This window comes from Bubalus bubalis, chromosome 15 (genome assembly GCF_019923935.1).
Source record: "Bubalus bubalis isolate 160015118507 breed Murrah chromosome 15, NDDB_SH_1, whole genome shotgun sequence".
Taxonomy (NCBI): Eukaryota; Metazoa; Chordata; class Mammalia; order Artiodactyla; family Bovidae; genus Bubalus; species Bubalus bubalis.
The window spans coordinates 62,981,735-62,998,632 of record NC_059171.1 but is presented as its reverse complement, the minus strand read 5'-3'; the positions used below and the strand labels follow the sequence as shown (position 1 = coordinate 62,998,632).

The 16,898-nt window shown below is 46.1% G+C and overlaps 1 protein-coding gene and 1 long non-coding RNA gene across 4 annotated transcripts in view; one reads left to right on the top strand and one right to left on the bottom strand.

Moving 5' to 3' along the window:
• The window catches only part of SPIDR (scaffold protein involved in DNA repair), a 279,388-nt gene that overhangs the window by 62,076 nt on the left and 200,414 nt on the right, over window positions 1–16,898 (bottom strand). The window lies entirely within an intron of this gene.
• Window positions 11,425–16,111, top strand: LOC112579199. The gene is made up of 3 exons (XR_003103674.3): window positions 11,425–11,616; window positions 11,705–11,877; window positions 15,874–16,111. It is a non-coding gene; the product is annotated as an uncharacterized LOC112579199 (long non-coding RNA).

The window sequence follows — 16,898 nt, the reverse complement described above, 5'->3', positions numbered from 1 at the left end:
AGAGAGCGAGTCTCTCTCCTTTCCTCCAGTTCCTCACAGCAAGCTCACGCAGATCACCCGCCTCCCATCTGGACTCCCGAGACAGCCTCGGCCCTCTCCTTGGGTTCCTGCTCCTCCACATTCCATGTGATCCAGCACAGCAGGAGCATTCTTGTCGAGGCACAGATCAGAACAGCCCAGGCCTGAGCCCCCGGGGCCTCCCAGCACATGGAAGGAAGCTGCCTGCCTCCCCTGGCCCCTGTGTGTCAGGCCTGGGGTCACGGCGCCCCAGCCAAGCCAGCTCCCTGCTTCCTGAAACACAAAGTTCATCCTTCTTTGCAAGCGATGGTCTTTCTAGAAAGTGCGTCTCCTGGAGCTTTCCATGCTGGATCCACCTTTGCATTCAGGTCCTTCTTCAAAGGGCTCTTGCCAGCCTTCCATCTCAGTCACTCCAGGTAACCCTAACACTCAACCCAAGCTCCTCCATACACACCACAGTATCACTTCCCATAAGGAGAGCAAACAGTTTTGAGCCCTCAATTACGAGGAGGAGGGAGGCGACCTCAGCCTTCATTCAGATTTACCCTCTTGCCAGGAGGTGGCCGAGGAGGCCAGCAGTGGCGGCTATGGCCCCCAGGGCCCTGCCTCCCTGATGACCCCTCCGCACTGGCTTGGCCATGACTCAGCTTTGCTGATAGCAAGAGTCACTGCCAAGGGCTAGTGAGGACAGAATATGGAGCCTACAGGTTCCAGAAATGTGAGCTCTGGGGACACTGTGCTTGGTGTTTAAACAGTGTGATTAACAAGCGTGTGCATGTCACTAAGATGAAGGGCCTCAAAAGTTTACACAGTTGAATAAAACATATCATGGAAAAAACCAACCTTTAATAAACTGAAAGCGTGTTTTAGGTATTACTCTACAAGGTCATGACAGCACAGAGCTGAACGACTATTGCATTTCGGACAGGAAGCAAAGTCTTCCCATTTCGAATACCACTCTTCAAGATGTTTTTGAATACACAATTCAAATTTTTTTCATGGCAAATGCTTTGTTCATATATAACACACTAAAAATATTTCAACTACTCGGCTGCAGTTTTCTCTGAAATAGATGATCACAGTTACAGCATGGAGAAAGCTACATAATGCAGAACAGAAAACAGAGGACACTGCATCCATTAATTATCTGAATATTAGTACTTTCCACCACAAATACATAGACCTGGGCTGAATTTGACTTAAAATACATTCTGCTCAGAAGTTCCCTACAGTTTGTGTACAGAGCTGGGGTCCTCCAGTTTACGCACGGAGTTTGTGTCCTCCAGTTTGTGTGGAAGACATGTTCATGTTCATGCTCTCAAGCCTCTGTAGACCTTGACAGCTCTCTCTGGGTTAGACGCTGAGAAGACAAACATGGTGGCACTGATTTTCATGGCAGGAGGACAAAGTAGAATAAATGAGAGTGCTCTGGATTCAATACGCCAGAACCCTCATGTATGAATAAGATACGTTCCAAGACCTTTATAATTTCCCAAGTTACAAAGACTGGAAATATTTGTACATCTTGCCTTCCACCAAATTACATTTTTTTCTTGAGAATTTTCCATGAACAGACTCATACTCACGACTGCTTTTTCAACCTTTGCTGAATTTCCCCTTATTAATGACCTTTTAAGATGAGAAAAGCACTATCATTTTACTAGGGGTACCATGTGGAAGTGACAGCGTTGCCCTGATAGGAGGTGTTGGGTGCGGTGGAGCAGGGGCCTGGCCCCTGTCCACGGTCACTGCTCATCACACCAGAGCAGGCCTCGGGCCTCCTCAGCACACCGATCCATGTATGCCAACATTACTGAGGCCACAACTCCACACCAGGCCTGTCACTGCCACGCAGACCTGCCACTGCTCTCAGGCCCCAAAGACCACAGCCAGGTCAGATTCAGTCTCTCCAAAGTGCAGGCAGGCATTCCCTTTCTGTTCATCACTGAGTAAGAAGCTGTCTAGGATTCCATCATCTTCTCACCCAGCTCCAGCATGTGTGGGGCTGAGCTCCACTTCAGTGTCCCCCCTCCAGAGTCAGTCTCTGTCCCCCAGAGTCTGAGCGCCGAACACAGCCCTCAGCTACATGTGCACCCACTGTGTTCAAACCGAGTCTCCTGGGTCGGGAAGATCCCCTGGAGAATAAAGTGGCAACCCACTCCAGTATTCTTGTCTGGGAAATCGCGTGGACAGAGCCTGACAGGCTACAGTCCATGGGGTCACAAAAGAGTCGGACATGACTGAGCAACTGAACAATAGCATTCCATAGCTAATGGCATTCTAAAATGAAATTTTAGGACTGTGGGTCTTTGCAGTTCTCCTCCACAGGGAGATCTTCTTTATTGTACTTCACTTGATTGTGCTTTGCAGATACTGTGTGTGTGTGTGTGTGTGTGTGTTTAAATAAATTGAAGGTCTGTGGCAACTCAGTGTCAAGCAAGTCTATCAGTGCTATTTTTCAAACAGCATTTGCTTACTTTGTGTCTCTGCATCACTTTTTGGTAGCTTCATTTACTATTGTATTAGTTTACGGTGATCTATGATCAATCATCATCGGTGTTACTAATACTACTCTAATTGTTTTCGGGTGCCATGAACTGCGTCCATAGGAGACGGATGAATCAACAAATGTTGTGTTTTCTGACCACTCCACAAACTGACCATTCCCTCTCCTCTCTCCCCCTCTTTATGCCTCCCTTTTCCTAAGACACAACAATAATGAAATCAGGCCAGTTAATAACCATACTAATGGCCTGTAAGTGTTCAGGTGAAAGGACAGTTGAACATCTCTCACTTTAAGTCAAAAGTTAGAAATGATTATGCTTAATGAAGAAGGCAAGTTCAGAGATGGGTCAAAAGCTAGGTCTCTTGAGCCAAACAGTTAGCCAAGCTGCGAATGTAAAGAAAAGTTCTTGAGGAAATTAGAAGTGCTACTTCAGTGAATACACAAATGATAAGAAAGCAAAATGGACTTATTGCAGATTTAACTCTCCTCAGTTCTGTGAAGGCTGAGACAGATGCGGAAGCTGCAGAAGACAAGTTTAAAGCTGCCAGAGGCTGGTTCATGAAGCTTAAGGAAAGAAGTCACTTCCATGACAGGAAAGTACAAGGTGAAGCAGTGAGTGCAGATGTAGAAGCCTCACCCAGTCATCTAGGGATCAAGCAAAGAAAAGTCATGATTGTGGTTGTACTAAACAACAGATTTTTAACTCAGGTGAAACAGCCTGCTACTGGAAGAAGATGCCACCCAGGACTTTCATAGATGAGCAGAAACCGGTGCTTGGCTGCAAAGCTACAAAGGACAGGCTGACTGCCTCGTTAGGGGCTAATGTAGCTGGTGGGCTGAGGTTGAGCCAGTGTTCCCCACCATTCTGAAAATCCTAGGGTGCTTAAGCATCGAAGCTAAGTCTACTCTGCCTGTGCTCCGTGTGACAGCACATCTGTTATCACGCAGTTTGCTGAGTGTTGTGAGCCGACTGCTGAGACCTGCTCCTCAGGAAGATTCCCCTCAAAATACTAATATTCACTGACAATGTCCCTGGTCAGCCAAGAGTTCTGATGAAGATGTACAACAGAATGAATGTTGTTTTCATGCTTGATAACACAACATCCACTCTGCAGCCCATGGATCGAGGACTAATTTCAACCTTCAGGCCTTATGATTTAAGAAGTTCACTCCACAAGGCTACAGCTGCCATCGACAGTGATTCTCTGATGGATCTGGGCAAAGTTCACTGAAAATTTTCTGGAGAGGAGTCAGCATTCTAGATGCCATTAAGAACATTCATGACTCATGCAAGGGAAGAGGTCAAAATACCCACAGTGATAGGAGTGAGGAAGAAGTGGATTTGGAGCCTCACAGACGACTGTGAGGGGTTCAAGACTTCATGGGAGCAAGGGGCTTCAGGTGTGGTAAAAACAGCAAAAGAATTAGAAGTGGAGCCTGTAGATGTGACTAAATTGCTCAAATCTCAGGATAAAACTCTAACAGGCGAGGAGCTGCTTCTTACATATGAGCAAAGAAATGGTTTCTTGAGATGGAATTGACTCCTGGTGATAAGGTTGAAGACTGTTGAAATGGCAACAAAGGATGTAGAATATGACATAAACCTAGCTGATAAAGCAACAGTAAGGTCTGAGAGGACTGCAATTCTGAAAGAAGTTCTGTGGGTAAAATGTTACTGAGCGGCAATGCATGCTTCAGAGAAAATGTTTATGAAAGGAACACTCCATCGATGTTGCAAACCTCACTGCAGCCTTATTTTAAGAAACTGCCACACCAACCCCAAGCTTCAGCAACCACCACCTTGATCAGAGAGCAGCTCTCAACACTGAGAAAAGATCCTCCACCAGCAGAAACAGAAGACTTGCCAAAGGCTCAGGTGATGGTGTTTTGTTTTGTTTTTTGCAATAAAGTATTTTTTAATTAGGGTATGTACATTGTTTTTTTTTTTTTGGAAATAATGCTGCACACTTAATAAACAAGAGTATAGTGTAAACATAACTTTTATATACATGGGGAAACCAAAACATTTGTGTGACTCACTTTATTGGGATATTCACTTTATTGTGGCAGTCTGGAATTGAACCTTCCGTGTCTTCGAGGTGGGCCTGTATTTCTTTCAAACATTTCTACTTCTCTCTTTTCAATTTTTCTAACTGTTCTGGTGGGCAAGAAGATTCCAAATGCCTTCTCTGGGCCTTCCTAGACCCCAGAGGCTGCGAGCAAACTGCACTTCTCCTGCTCCCTGCAGCAGAGTTCCTCCTGCGGATCAAAGGCGGAGGGTCTGATTCTGTCCCCCTGCTGCCAAGCAGGACATTAACAGAGATCTCAGGGCCTGGCCAATCACTGTGAAGGCCAAAAGGCAGACATGAGGCATCACGAGAAGAGGCTTTGGAGCTGTGAAGGGCTGGAGTGGGGAGGTCCTCACGGCACCCTGGCTTTCAGTGCCACTCAGAGAGTCTGTCCTGAAGTTCTGTATACAGTCTGTTTCCTCACTTTTTCCAGAAACTCTTTAAGCCTTCTGAACTCTTTGATGAATCTTTTTCTGTTTAGGTTAAATGGAGTAGATATCCCTGTTACTGAGCCTAACTTCTTCAACATGAAGATTCTCACAAGAAGTAGATTGTGAGGGAAGAGAATGCTATATGCTTTTATATGCTTTTTCCTCAATAATCGACAACAACCAAAAAGGCAAAAACAAACTCATGAACAAAAAGACTTGTGTTCACTTCCACAGATAAGTTTAAGTCTCTGAAAGATGAATGAGATCAGAAACACACCAGTTCACATATCTATGCCCAGAGTCCCCTGAGCAAGGACCCCATGAAGCTTTTGAACCTGGGGTTTTTACTACATAACTGCTGCGACGACAGAGGAGAAAATCTGTAAGAAATATTACTTATGTGTCAACAACTATAGAGCCACTACATGGTAGCACATCCTGAGAAAATGAGTGACACACAATAAAAAGAGGGTGTACCCAGAGGTTTTCTTTCCTTCTACTGCTTAGTACGATTTTCATGAGGCAACCACCAGTAAAATACATCTCAGCTAATAATACCAAATTTTTATAAAAAACAGTATTTCTGGTGCTTAAAAAAAAAAAAAAAAAAGGGTCTTACTGTTTGGAAACCAGTGGTTAAAATACCTAGGTGTTATCTGGCCACACAATTTATTTTAAGAAGTATTTGAGAAGGCACATTCTTTTAATACCATAGTCACAGATCATAGAAACCATAGCATCTAGCACCAGAGACGCATAAAACAAACAGTAAATCATTTAGAGGAGCCTTTTTGTGCAGAAATATCCTGAAATGGTTCAGAGGACACCAGGGCGCAGGCACGTGGCTGAGAGGCCCAGCGGGGCAGGTGGAGGAGGGGAGGCAGTCCCAGGGGGGCGGCACAGATGCCGAGGTTGACAGTGCGCTCACCCAGAAACACTGCAGACAACGGTGGGTGACGAACGGCGTCTCTGGAAAGATGGCGAGCATGACCATGAAAGCCGTCTGTCTGAGAGACAAGTGAGTGCAAGACAAACATCATCTCTGGAAAGATGACGAGCGCAACCGTGAAAGCTGTCTGAGAGACAACTGAGTGCAAGACAAACACCATCTCTGGAAAGATGACGAGCGCAACCGTGAAAGCCGTCTGAGAGGCAAGTGAGTGCAAGACAAACACCATCTCTGGAAAGATGACGAGCGCAACCGTGAAAGCCGTCTAAGAGACAAGTGAGTGCAAGAGCTAAAGAGAGCTCTGTGTACAGAACAATGCTGAGACAGGCCATCTTCCTGGGACTACAGACAACCCCTGCCCATGGTCAGGGCTACACAACAAACACTCCAGAACCAGGCACTCCTCTTTCTAGAGCCTCTATCTGACCCTGACTACTGAAGCTGGCAGCAACCCTATGATGCTTTAAGCGGAGCCTGCATTCTCCTTTTTAAATAAATTATTTACTTTGTCCGTGCTGGGGTTTGTTGCTTTCTCCAGTTGTGGCAAGTGGGGGCTACTCTCTAGCTGCATGGTTTCTCATGTGCTAGCTTCCCTTTTGCTGAGCATGGCTCTAGGTGTGCGGCCTTCTGTAGTTGTGGTGCATGACCTTAGTTGCCCCAAGGCATGTGGAATCTTCCTGTACCAGGGGTCAAACCCATGGCAGGTGGATTCTAACCCACTGTGTCACCAGAGACATCCTGAACTTGTATTTTCTTAAAATTGTGTTTTCTGGTATCTCCAAACCATTTTCCAACAAAAGAAACTCCTTGTTGAAATGGCTGATTCTAGCATAGGGGCAATAAACACTATGCAGTGCCAGGAAGTAAGAAAATGCTGAAGACAAAGCACAACCAAACTGAAAACCCACAATGATGGGAGTACATCAGAGAGACAAGGAGTCAGCACAAAGAGCTTCAGGGGCCGAAGCTGGAACAATCTGAGCAACAAAATAAGCAAAACAGTACTGGATTATAATCTAAGTATAAAAAAAAAATAATGAGTCCATGCTGATCTAAATAAGTGAACAAATACATGAGGAACTCCAAGTCAGGACTCCGCGGACACGATGCCATTGGAACCCGTGCCTTGGGCTGGGGATGTGCAGACCAACTTCTTCCCAAAGACTCCAGGGGGTGGGGGTGGGGTGGGTAGTGGGGTCCCAGGAGACATGGAGAACCCATCAGTCAGCAGTTTAGGCCAACAGCAGCAGCAGCGGCACATCCTGCTGATGTGTGAGCCCTCATACACGTGCCGCTGCAACCCCACAACCCCAGTCTAATCCTGAGTCATCAGACCACTTCCAGTTAAGAGGATTCCACAGAGTACCCGCCCTACCCAGCTGCCCCGAAAACTGTCATCAGAAACTGGCAAAGCCTTAGAAGCAGTCACAGCCCAGAGGACCATAAAGACACAGGACTATTAAATGTGATGGACTCCCTGGATAGGGTTGGGGTGGGGGTGGGGGACAGAATAAAAACATTAAGTCTAGGGAAACTGAATAAATCAGGGACTTCAGTTAATTAAAAAAAAAAAAACCCTCTGGGGCTTCCCTGGTGGCTCACTGGTAAAAGAACCTGCCTGACAATGCAGGAGACATGGCTTTGATCCCTGAAGGAAGATCCCACTTGCCTCTAAGCCTGTGCACTACAACTATTGAGCCTGTGCTCCAGAACCCGGGAGCCACAACTATTGAGTCCATCTGCTGAAACTATTGACGCCTACGTGCCCTAAAGCCCGTGCCTCACTAGCGAAAAGCCCACACAGCAACAAAGACCCAGCACAGTCAAAAATAAAGCTAAAAAACAAAACAAAACAAAACAAAAAAGCTAAAAAACAAAACCAAAAAACCTCTATATACTTTCAGGAAGTAGTCCATTCTGTGGCAGACATTTCAGTCCATGCAGACGATGGTGAGTGTCCATGTGGATCCCAGGACCCCTCGCCCTAAGCTGAAGCCTTCAGGGCAGCTCTGTGCTCAGCACTATGCAGGGAAGGAACAATAATGCTCTATTATATTTTATTTTTTCCAGTTTTACTGAGATACAACTTACATACAGCACTGTTTTCCCAGTAGTCGTGTACGGATGTGAGAGTTAGCCTATAAAGAAAGCTGACTGCTGAAGAATTGATGTTTTTGAACTGTGGTATTGGAGAAGACTCTTGAGAGTCCCTTGGACTGCAAGGAGATCCAACCAGTCAATCAAGGAAATCAGTCCTGAATATTCATTGGAAGGACTGATGCTGAAGCTGAAGCTCCAAGACTTTGGCCACCTGACGGGAAGAACTGACTCATTGGAAAAGACCAGGATTCTGGGAAAGATTGAATGTGGGAGAAGAAGGGGAATGACAGAGGATGAGATGGTTGGATGGCATCACTGACTCAATGGACATGAGCTTGAGTAAACTCTGGGAGTTAGTGATGGACAGGGAGGTCTGGCCTGCTGCAGTTCATGGGGTTGCAAAGAGTCAGACATGACTGAGCAACTGAACTGAACTGATACAGCATAATGGGATAACATTTTTCTTGACTAGTGAGACTACTGAACTACTTTGTTACTGGTTTGTGTTTCTAAATTGCTACAGGTTTAGATTTAATCTCATTTCTTGGTCAAGCATTCATGAACTACTTAGAAAGCTTTCCGGACTGAATTTCTGTTCACGGAGGGACATGGTTCGCTGTGTGGATGGGCTGTGCTGCCTGAGCCTGCACAGCCAGCCAGCACGTGTGTGCGCCCAGTTTCCACGCCCAGGATGCCGGTCTGCAGCACGCCTCCTACTCCCTTACAGGCTCAGAGGCATTTTCTGAAAAGCAGCATTGCCCACAGGGCCGGCAGCAGCAGGAGGTGACACCGAGGGGCTCAGGGACCTTTACTTTCTCTCTTCATCAAACAGCTTAGGCAATTTACCACTGGATACATGACTGACTTTGTTTAAAAATCTTTTAGATGCCAAGAAATAATGTTATCAATGTTAATCTTCCAAACACCAGATTACAGCCAGCTGTTTGGACAGGTGTGTTCTTTGCAGTTACTGTGCAGGCAGTAACTGCTCACACTCAACTACAAATGCCACTAGTAGCTTTTCTAGTATCAGTGCCAGTGCAGGCTGCACCAGAGTGAGTGAGAGTGCTTACATGGACCCAGTGGTTCCAAATGGACAGTGTTCTACTGAACTCTGCAATGGGGCATACCTTGGCTGCTACACTTAAAATGGCAAACAGCTCAGAGCCACAAGGACTTGGTTCTGAGTTCCAGCTAGGCCTGAGACAAGCTTAGCCTCCTTCCCAGTTGGTGGCCTCCTCTGAGCAATGGGAAAACTCACACCCACCTCTCCCAGGTACTGGCCTTTTCCATTGCTGCTGTGCACAGGGCTACTGGCAGGTACTGCATGGATATTTTATGTGCTTAGCCCCTCAAGTGAAGTGAAAGTTGCTCAGTTGTGTCCGATCTTTGTGACCCCATGCACTATACCATCCATGGAATTCTCCAGCTGAGTCACAAAGGAAGCCCAAGAATACTGGAGTGGGTAGCCTATCCCTTCTTCAGCTGATCTTCCTGACCCAAGAATTGAACTTGGATCTCCTGCATTGCAGATGGATTCCTTACCAACTCTGTGGCTCAACTGGTAAAGAGTCTGCCTGCAATGCAGGAGACCTGGGTTCAATCCCTAGGTTGGGAAGATCCCCTGGAGAAGGAAATGGCAACCCATTCCAGTATTCTTGCCTGGAGAATTCCATGGACAGAGGAGTCTGGTGGGCTAGAGTCCACGGGTCACAAAGAGATGGACATGACTGAGTGACTAACACATGCACACAATTAGCCACTCAAACAATCACACAAAAACACAAGCACTCGGCATACTATAGGTTCTCAACCAAATTCCCTTTTTCCTCCTTGAGTACAGAGCAAAAGTGAAATGTTACAAAAAGGAAGCAACAATGATAGTGTGCCGACATTCTTTGGGCTAAGAAAAAAAATGTTTTATGATTTCAGCTTGAAAGAAGTACCATAAAAAAAGAGAATATACAAAATGATTACACAGTGAACAGAATTAGAATAATTTTTCTATTGCTGGAAATTTTCTATAGATGTCACCATGTTGCTTTTACGGTTTAAAAGTATACAAAAAATATTAATGGACCAGGCTGTTCCTTCCATGGTTATGTTACTTCATGCACAAGATGGGCTGTGAGCACAAGCAATGCAGTGTGCAATGTTGAGCAACGCTGCTCCCATAGCAGTCCTGCCAAGCCTGGCCCACGCCTGGGCACCACGTGTGACCTCCCCAAGTCCAGAGCAGGTAGAACGCTGCTATCTGTTTGACATAAAGATAGGATGGTCATTCCATTCGGTACTCCACTATTAGCAGAATCAATCACAGCACAGGACATGTCATAATTAAATTAAAACATAATTATTTTTTATGGGCTGTAATGCAAAAAGTTGTGAAAAAACATTTCCTAACTCCCCTGTCATTTTTCTAAAAATAGTCCATTCCAAAGGGTTTAACGCAAAATATGTTCTGTTTGGGTGTTGGGGCGCGGGATGTGTGTGCAGAATTCTCTTTTACATCTGTGACTCCTGCAAAAATATCTGGCAGTACATTCAGTTCTGTGTCTTAAAACCTCACAGGGACAATTTAAAAATAATATTATAAATGCTCATGGTTATCATCACTTAACTAATCTAAAGCAATGAAACATTTGGCTCTTCAGTTTTCTCAGATCATCCGGAGGTAACGGCTGAATCCTGGATGCTGGTCTCACTGAAAGACTTAAGTTTGTCAGGGGGTAAATTTCACATAAATCAAGGAGCTGTATTTTACTGGCCTTCCAGAAAGCAAAGGACAATTATAAATGAAAACCGTATGTTGATTCTCTGAATTTTACATGAGCTGTGAACTCTGAAAAATCTAATAAGAATTCTTCATCTGCCCTTCAATCCTTTTCCAAATGTTAGGAATAGATAAATCTAAACTTGTTTTTGAGATACAAATTTCCTCTTTCACCATTTGCCCTGATATGTCTAATGTGATGACTCCTGAATCCAGTACTTCTGGGCTACTTTTCAGTTTTACAGTATACATTAATATTTGTGAAGTTATTAAATCCATTAATACATGAAATATGTAATTATGAGGAAGTAAGACCCATGTGATTATGGACAAAAGCCTAAATTCTTACTTTCTGTTTGTACAAATGCAATACTGATTTTCCCTAAAAGCTACTGTAATGACAAGTTTGCAGCCTGAAGTCCCCACTGTTTCAAGGCCAGCAGAGGCTGCAGGGAAGAGCAGACTTGGAGGGGGAGGGCCCACCTCCCCTGCCTCAGCCACCCACCACGGGGTTGGTTGGATGCTTGCTCTAACCTCTGCCCAGCCCTGAAGGAGGCACCTGACTTCCTGTGGGTGGTCACAGCTACTTTGCTGCTTTTGAGCCCACAGGAAAGTCAGTAGGTCTGGGCTACACCCCTGTAAGGACCAGTCGTGTCAGACTGGCTGTAGGTTCACCTGGGCTCAGGGGTGCAGGTTTGTGACCGAAAAGGAGGATGTGGAGAGCACAAACTGCCACCACTCCGCATGACTCCGCACCCGACTCCACACTGGTGTGTGAGGCTGGACGAGGGCGTGGGTGGTGGACCCAAGGCCCAGACCGAGAGTGGACCAGGTAAGTCTGTGCATCGTTTCCCCCAGCCCCGGGAGGCTGCTCGGACTGCTATGACCAGGTGAGGCTGCGCTCTCGCGCTCAGCCGGGTGGACCCAGAAGCTCGTGATGCACCTCAGCACCCACAGGACAACGTGAAGCCTCCACCCCCACTGCTTGCCCAGGGCTGAGGCCAAGGGAGAGCCAGGGCTGGCCGCTGAAGGTGAGACTGGAATCACACCCTGCTTCCCACTCCCCACTGCTTCACTCAGAATTCACATTAACAAAGCTTTCACCCATAATTTGATTAACATGTTTTCCTACTGCTTACTATTCTCCTGTGTTCATTCTCTCACTTGTAAATCATAAATCCTGGTATAAAGGTTTCATGTTTTTACTTACTTTGGCTCACAAGTTTGCTATGCTACCTCTATCACTCTGTAATTCATCACATCTGAAGGCCAAGTACACAGAGATCCCAACATTCCTAAAGTCAGGTCATTTAGCATGTGACAGGAGCTATTGTATCTGAAAATTAATATATTAACCATTACACACTTTAATTTCACACATTTTTTTGTATGTAGTTCAAAGCATGTACTTACATCTTCATCTGTTATTGTGACGAGAAATGTTAACCATTGCAGAATTTTTACAGATCACTAATAGCTAAATGGAAATAAATGTCTATATATATTCAATCCTACGTAGAGAACTGGAAATGGGAAATAAAAAGCATTTTGAATGGAGAGTGTTTATTGGAGAAGGAAATGGCAGCCCACTCCAGTATTCTTGCCTGGAGAATCCCCATGGACACTGGACCCTGGGTCGCTGAGTCAGACATGACTGAAGCAACTTAGCAGCAGCAGCATTGAATTCTTGTGTTGCTTGTTTTGGGGGATTAAAGGATAAGCCAATTTAGCTAGCATTCCAAAGTTGCCAAAAATCTGTGGGGCTCAGCTCCTTCATGGATCGGTCTCACTAGAGGCAAGAAAGTACGTTCTTTCAAACCTGATTTATCAGCAGAAGTGAGCTTCTTCAGCATGTGAAATGATGACGTCTTGAAAACACAAGGGCTGAGGTTTTTCCTCTGACAGTGGCAGCAGCTGCTGGAGGAGATGCAGGCCCCTCTCACAATCCAGACTTGTCCTTGGTTCCTCCTCATGTGCCTCTCTTGCACAGAGCAGACTCTCACAGGGTCAGAGACCTGGTAGCTACACTGGTCAGGGTGGGGCTTCCCTTGTAGCTCAGTTGGTAAAGAATCTGCCTGCAATGCAGGAGACCTAGGTTCGATTCCTGGGTTGGGAAGATCCCCTAGAGAAGGAAATGGCAACCTACTCCAGTATTCTTGCCTGGAGAATGCCATGGACAAAGGAGCCTGGCAGGCTACAGTCCATGGGGTCACAAGAGTCGGACATGACTTAGTGAATGAAACTACCACCACCATTGTCAGGGTGGTGGCAGGGGCTGGACTGTCATTCGCCTCACTGGGTTGTTCAGGGGATTAAACGATGTAGCAGAGGTGAGGAACCTGCTTACAGTGGGGCTTCGCTGTGTTCTCACTTGTGGAGCAGAGTCAGCGAGGATGATATTTCGAAAAGGCTCTTGCCATTATTCACCTCAGCCTTTGAGGTGTGAAAGCACCTCTGGAGAAGAATGCCAGAGAACAGAACAAATAGGCTGGTCCCAATAAAACTTTATTTACAAAGAGAGGTGGCAGGATGAATTCAGCCCACATTTATTTCCATCTAGCTATTAATGATCTCTAACAAGTTAAACTCTGCCTTCAGTCAGAGTTCGGCCCATGAAAAGCTACAGCGATACAAACAGCTGTGTTTAACTTATCCAGAAATGACTGGGTAAATAACTCTCTCCCCCAAGAAGATGATGATTCCTTGCTGTGGGAAGAGGGAAAACCACTCTCTCCACCCAGTTTCTCTAACACCAATGGGAAATGTCTGCGCTCTCCTCACAGGCGTCAGCCCAGAGAGCACGATCTATGAAGGACGGCTGGCTTCACAGGAGAGCTATCTGTATTTTCTGTTTTCAAGGGTGATTTGAACAGCTCCCAGGGACTTCCTGTGTTTTCATGGAACCGCTCTAAATCACATCCCATGACAGACGACAGGGTGAGCTCATGTAAACACAGTCGTGGCATCATGAGTAACAAAATCTCTTTCCACCAGAGGCCCTTTATCCTGTGTAAGAGACCTGTGCACTAACAGCAGCCCCGGCTTCAGTTAACCAGCTACAGCTGACTGGAGGCTATAAAAAGAACTAACGAAAACATGAACACTGCCTCTCACCCTACTTGAGCCAGTGTGTCAAGGCTGCTCAGCCCTTTCCAAACACTCTGTGAATGAAGCGGCTGAGCTTGGTTCTCCCAGTTGTTTACTGAACAGTGTGTGCAGGAACCCCTGAGCAGAGGTGGGGAGGGGAGGGACCACAAGGTCCATTAGCACGTGGGGCCAACATTCCGCCTGATCCCAGATTTAGCTCTACAACATACAGAGGGCAGAGAAAACTATCAAAAGCAGAGCCAGAGTACTCTGAGCAATTTTTTAAGCACACATACACACTTTGAGGACTTAGGTTTATGTTGTGAAAAATTGATCATTAAATCTAGGATAAATTAATGCCTTATCAGATATTCTGAGCCTCATGGCTCAGCGGGTAAAGAACCTGTCTGCCAATGCAGGAGATGTAAGAGACAATTGTTCGAGCCCTGTGTTGGGGAGATCCCCTGCAGAAGGAAATGGCGGCCCACTCCAGTATTCTTGCCTGGAGAATTCCATGGACACAGGAGCCTGGCAACCACAGACCACTGGGTCGCAAAGAGTCAGACACTATTGAGCGACTAACCGTCTCATCCTCTGTTGCTCCCTTCTTTTTCTGGCCTCAGTCTTTCCCAGCATCAGGGTCTTTTCCACTGAGTCGGCTCTTCGCATCAGGGCGAAAGTATTGGAGTTTCAGCATCAGAATCAGTTCTTTCAATGAATATTCAGGGTTGATTTTCTGTAGGATTGACTGGTTTGATCTTGATGTCCAAGGGACTCTCAAGTCTTCTCCAGAACCACAGTTTGAAAGCATCAATTTTTCAGTGCTCAGGCTTCTTTATGGTCCAACTCTCATATCCATACATGTCTACTGGAAAAACCATAGCTGTGACTCTGATATCTCTGCTGTCTAGGTTGGTCATAGCTTTTCTTCCAAGGAGCAAGAGTCTTAATTTTGTGGTTGCAATCACCATCCACAGTGATTTTGGAGTCCAAGAAAATAAAATCTGTCACTGTTTTCATTTTTCCTCCAACTATTTGCCATGAAGTGATGGGACTGGATACCATGATCTTAGTTTTTTGAATGTTGGGTTTTAAGCCAGCTTTCATGTATTTTAAAAAATAATACCTCATGTAGAGTAATAAATTGCTTCTCAAGTAATTATAAAAAGGCAACACATTTATTTATATTCTTTTTGCATAATAAGTACTAGTGTGTTTTGAAAGTTTATATTCACAAAATGAAATTATGAAAAAATATAGCTTCATAAAGAGAAATTAACACCTGTTAAACTTCAGAAATGTTCACTGCACAGCCTATCATCCTTGGTGGTATTCTATTACAGTTTGTGTTAATGTATGCGCCCAAAGGGAAAAACCAGTAATTCAAGTGATTCAGATTTCAAATAAATTCAGTTTAGGTTTCCTTCAAGACTAAATAAAGCAATTAAATTGTTTTAGTTGAACTGGATGATAAGAAAAGACATCATGGACAGATAGATCTCAGCTGTAGAAGATAAAAGGAAGATATCTTACTAATTTAAAAAACCCAGCTGAACCAATCAACTGGAAATGACACATGGGAGGAATTCTGATTCAAACACAAATCACAGATATAAAAGTGTGTAACTCTGTCACCTGGCACTCTCCACATTAGGACTTGCTTGTGACAGGAAGGCCCACTGAAGCCTCAAGGAGTCTTCTGAGGACTTGCACACTCTGCAGATGCTCAGTTGCCCCGTGGACCATGCATGGCGCTGCCTACTTCAAGCACACAGCCTCCTGGCACCAAGCGTGTACACAGGTGCCCCGACACACACAGGACATTCTCACCTTAGAGTCTCCAACCCTGACATGGGATCGATGCCCATCCAGGGCAAATCTGGGCACAGAGGTGACTTGTGCAAGCTTCTTTTCTGTTAATGTCATTTTTTGCACTGCAGGGTATTGCACCACAAGAGGCTCACTGAAGATCTGCTAACTGACCACTCCTCTGCAGCACGGGTCCATCTTCCCCCTGACCTTCTGCTAACTGACCACTCCTCTGCACCATGGGTCCATCTTCCCCCTGAGCTTCTGCTAACTGACTACCCTCTGCAGCATGGGTCCATCATCCCCCTGACCCTCTGCTAACTGACTACCCTCTGCAGCATGGGTCCATCATCCCCTGACCTTCTGCTACCTGACTACCCTCTGCAGCATGGGTCCATCATCCCCCTGACCTTCTGCTAACTGACTACCCTCTGCAGCATGGGTCCATCATCCCCCTGACCCTCTGCTAACTGACTACCCTCTGCAGCATGGGTCCATCATCCCCCTGACCTTCTGCTACCTGACTACCCTCTGCAGCATGGGTCCATCTTCCCCCTGACCTTCTGCTAACTGGCCACTCCTCTGCAGCATGGGTCCATCATCCCCCTGACCCTCTGCTAACTGACTATCCTCTGCACCATGGGTCCATCTTCCCCCTGACCTTCTGCTAACTGACCACTCCTCTGCACCATGGGTCCATCTTCCCCCTGACCTTCTGCTAACTGACTACCCTCTGCACCATGGGTCCATCTTCCCCCTGACCTTCTGCTAACTGACCACTCCTTTGCACCATGGGTCCATCATCCCCCTGACCTTCTGCTAACTGACTACCCTCTGCACCATGGGTCCATCTTCCCCCTGACCTTCTGCTAACTGGCCACTCCTCTGCAGCATGGGTCCATCTTCCCCCTGACCTTCTGCTAACTGGCCACTCCTCTGCAGCACGGGTCCATCATCCCCCTGACCTTCTGCTAACTGGCCACTCCTCTGCAGCACGGGTCCATCATCCCCCTGACCTTCTGCTAACTGACCACTCCTCTGCACCATGGGTCCATCTTCCCCCTGACCTTCTGCTAACTGACCACTCCTCTGCACCATGGGTCCGTCGTCCCCCCCGATCTTCTAAAGGAAGACAGAGGGTCTTCTGATGGCCAGA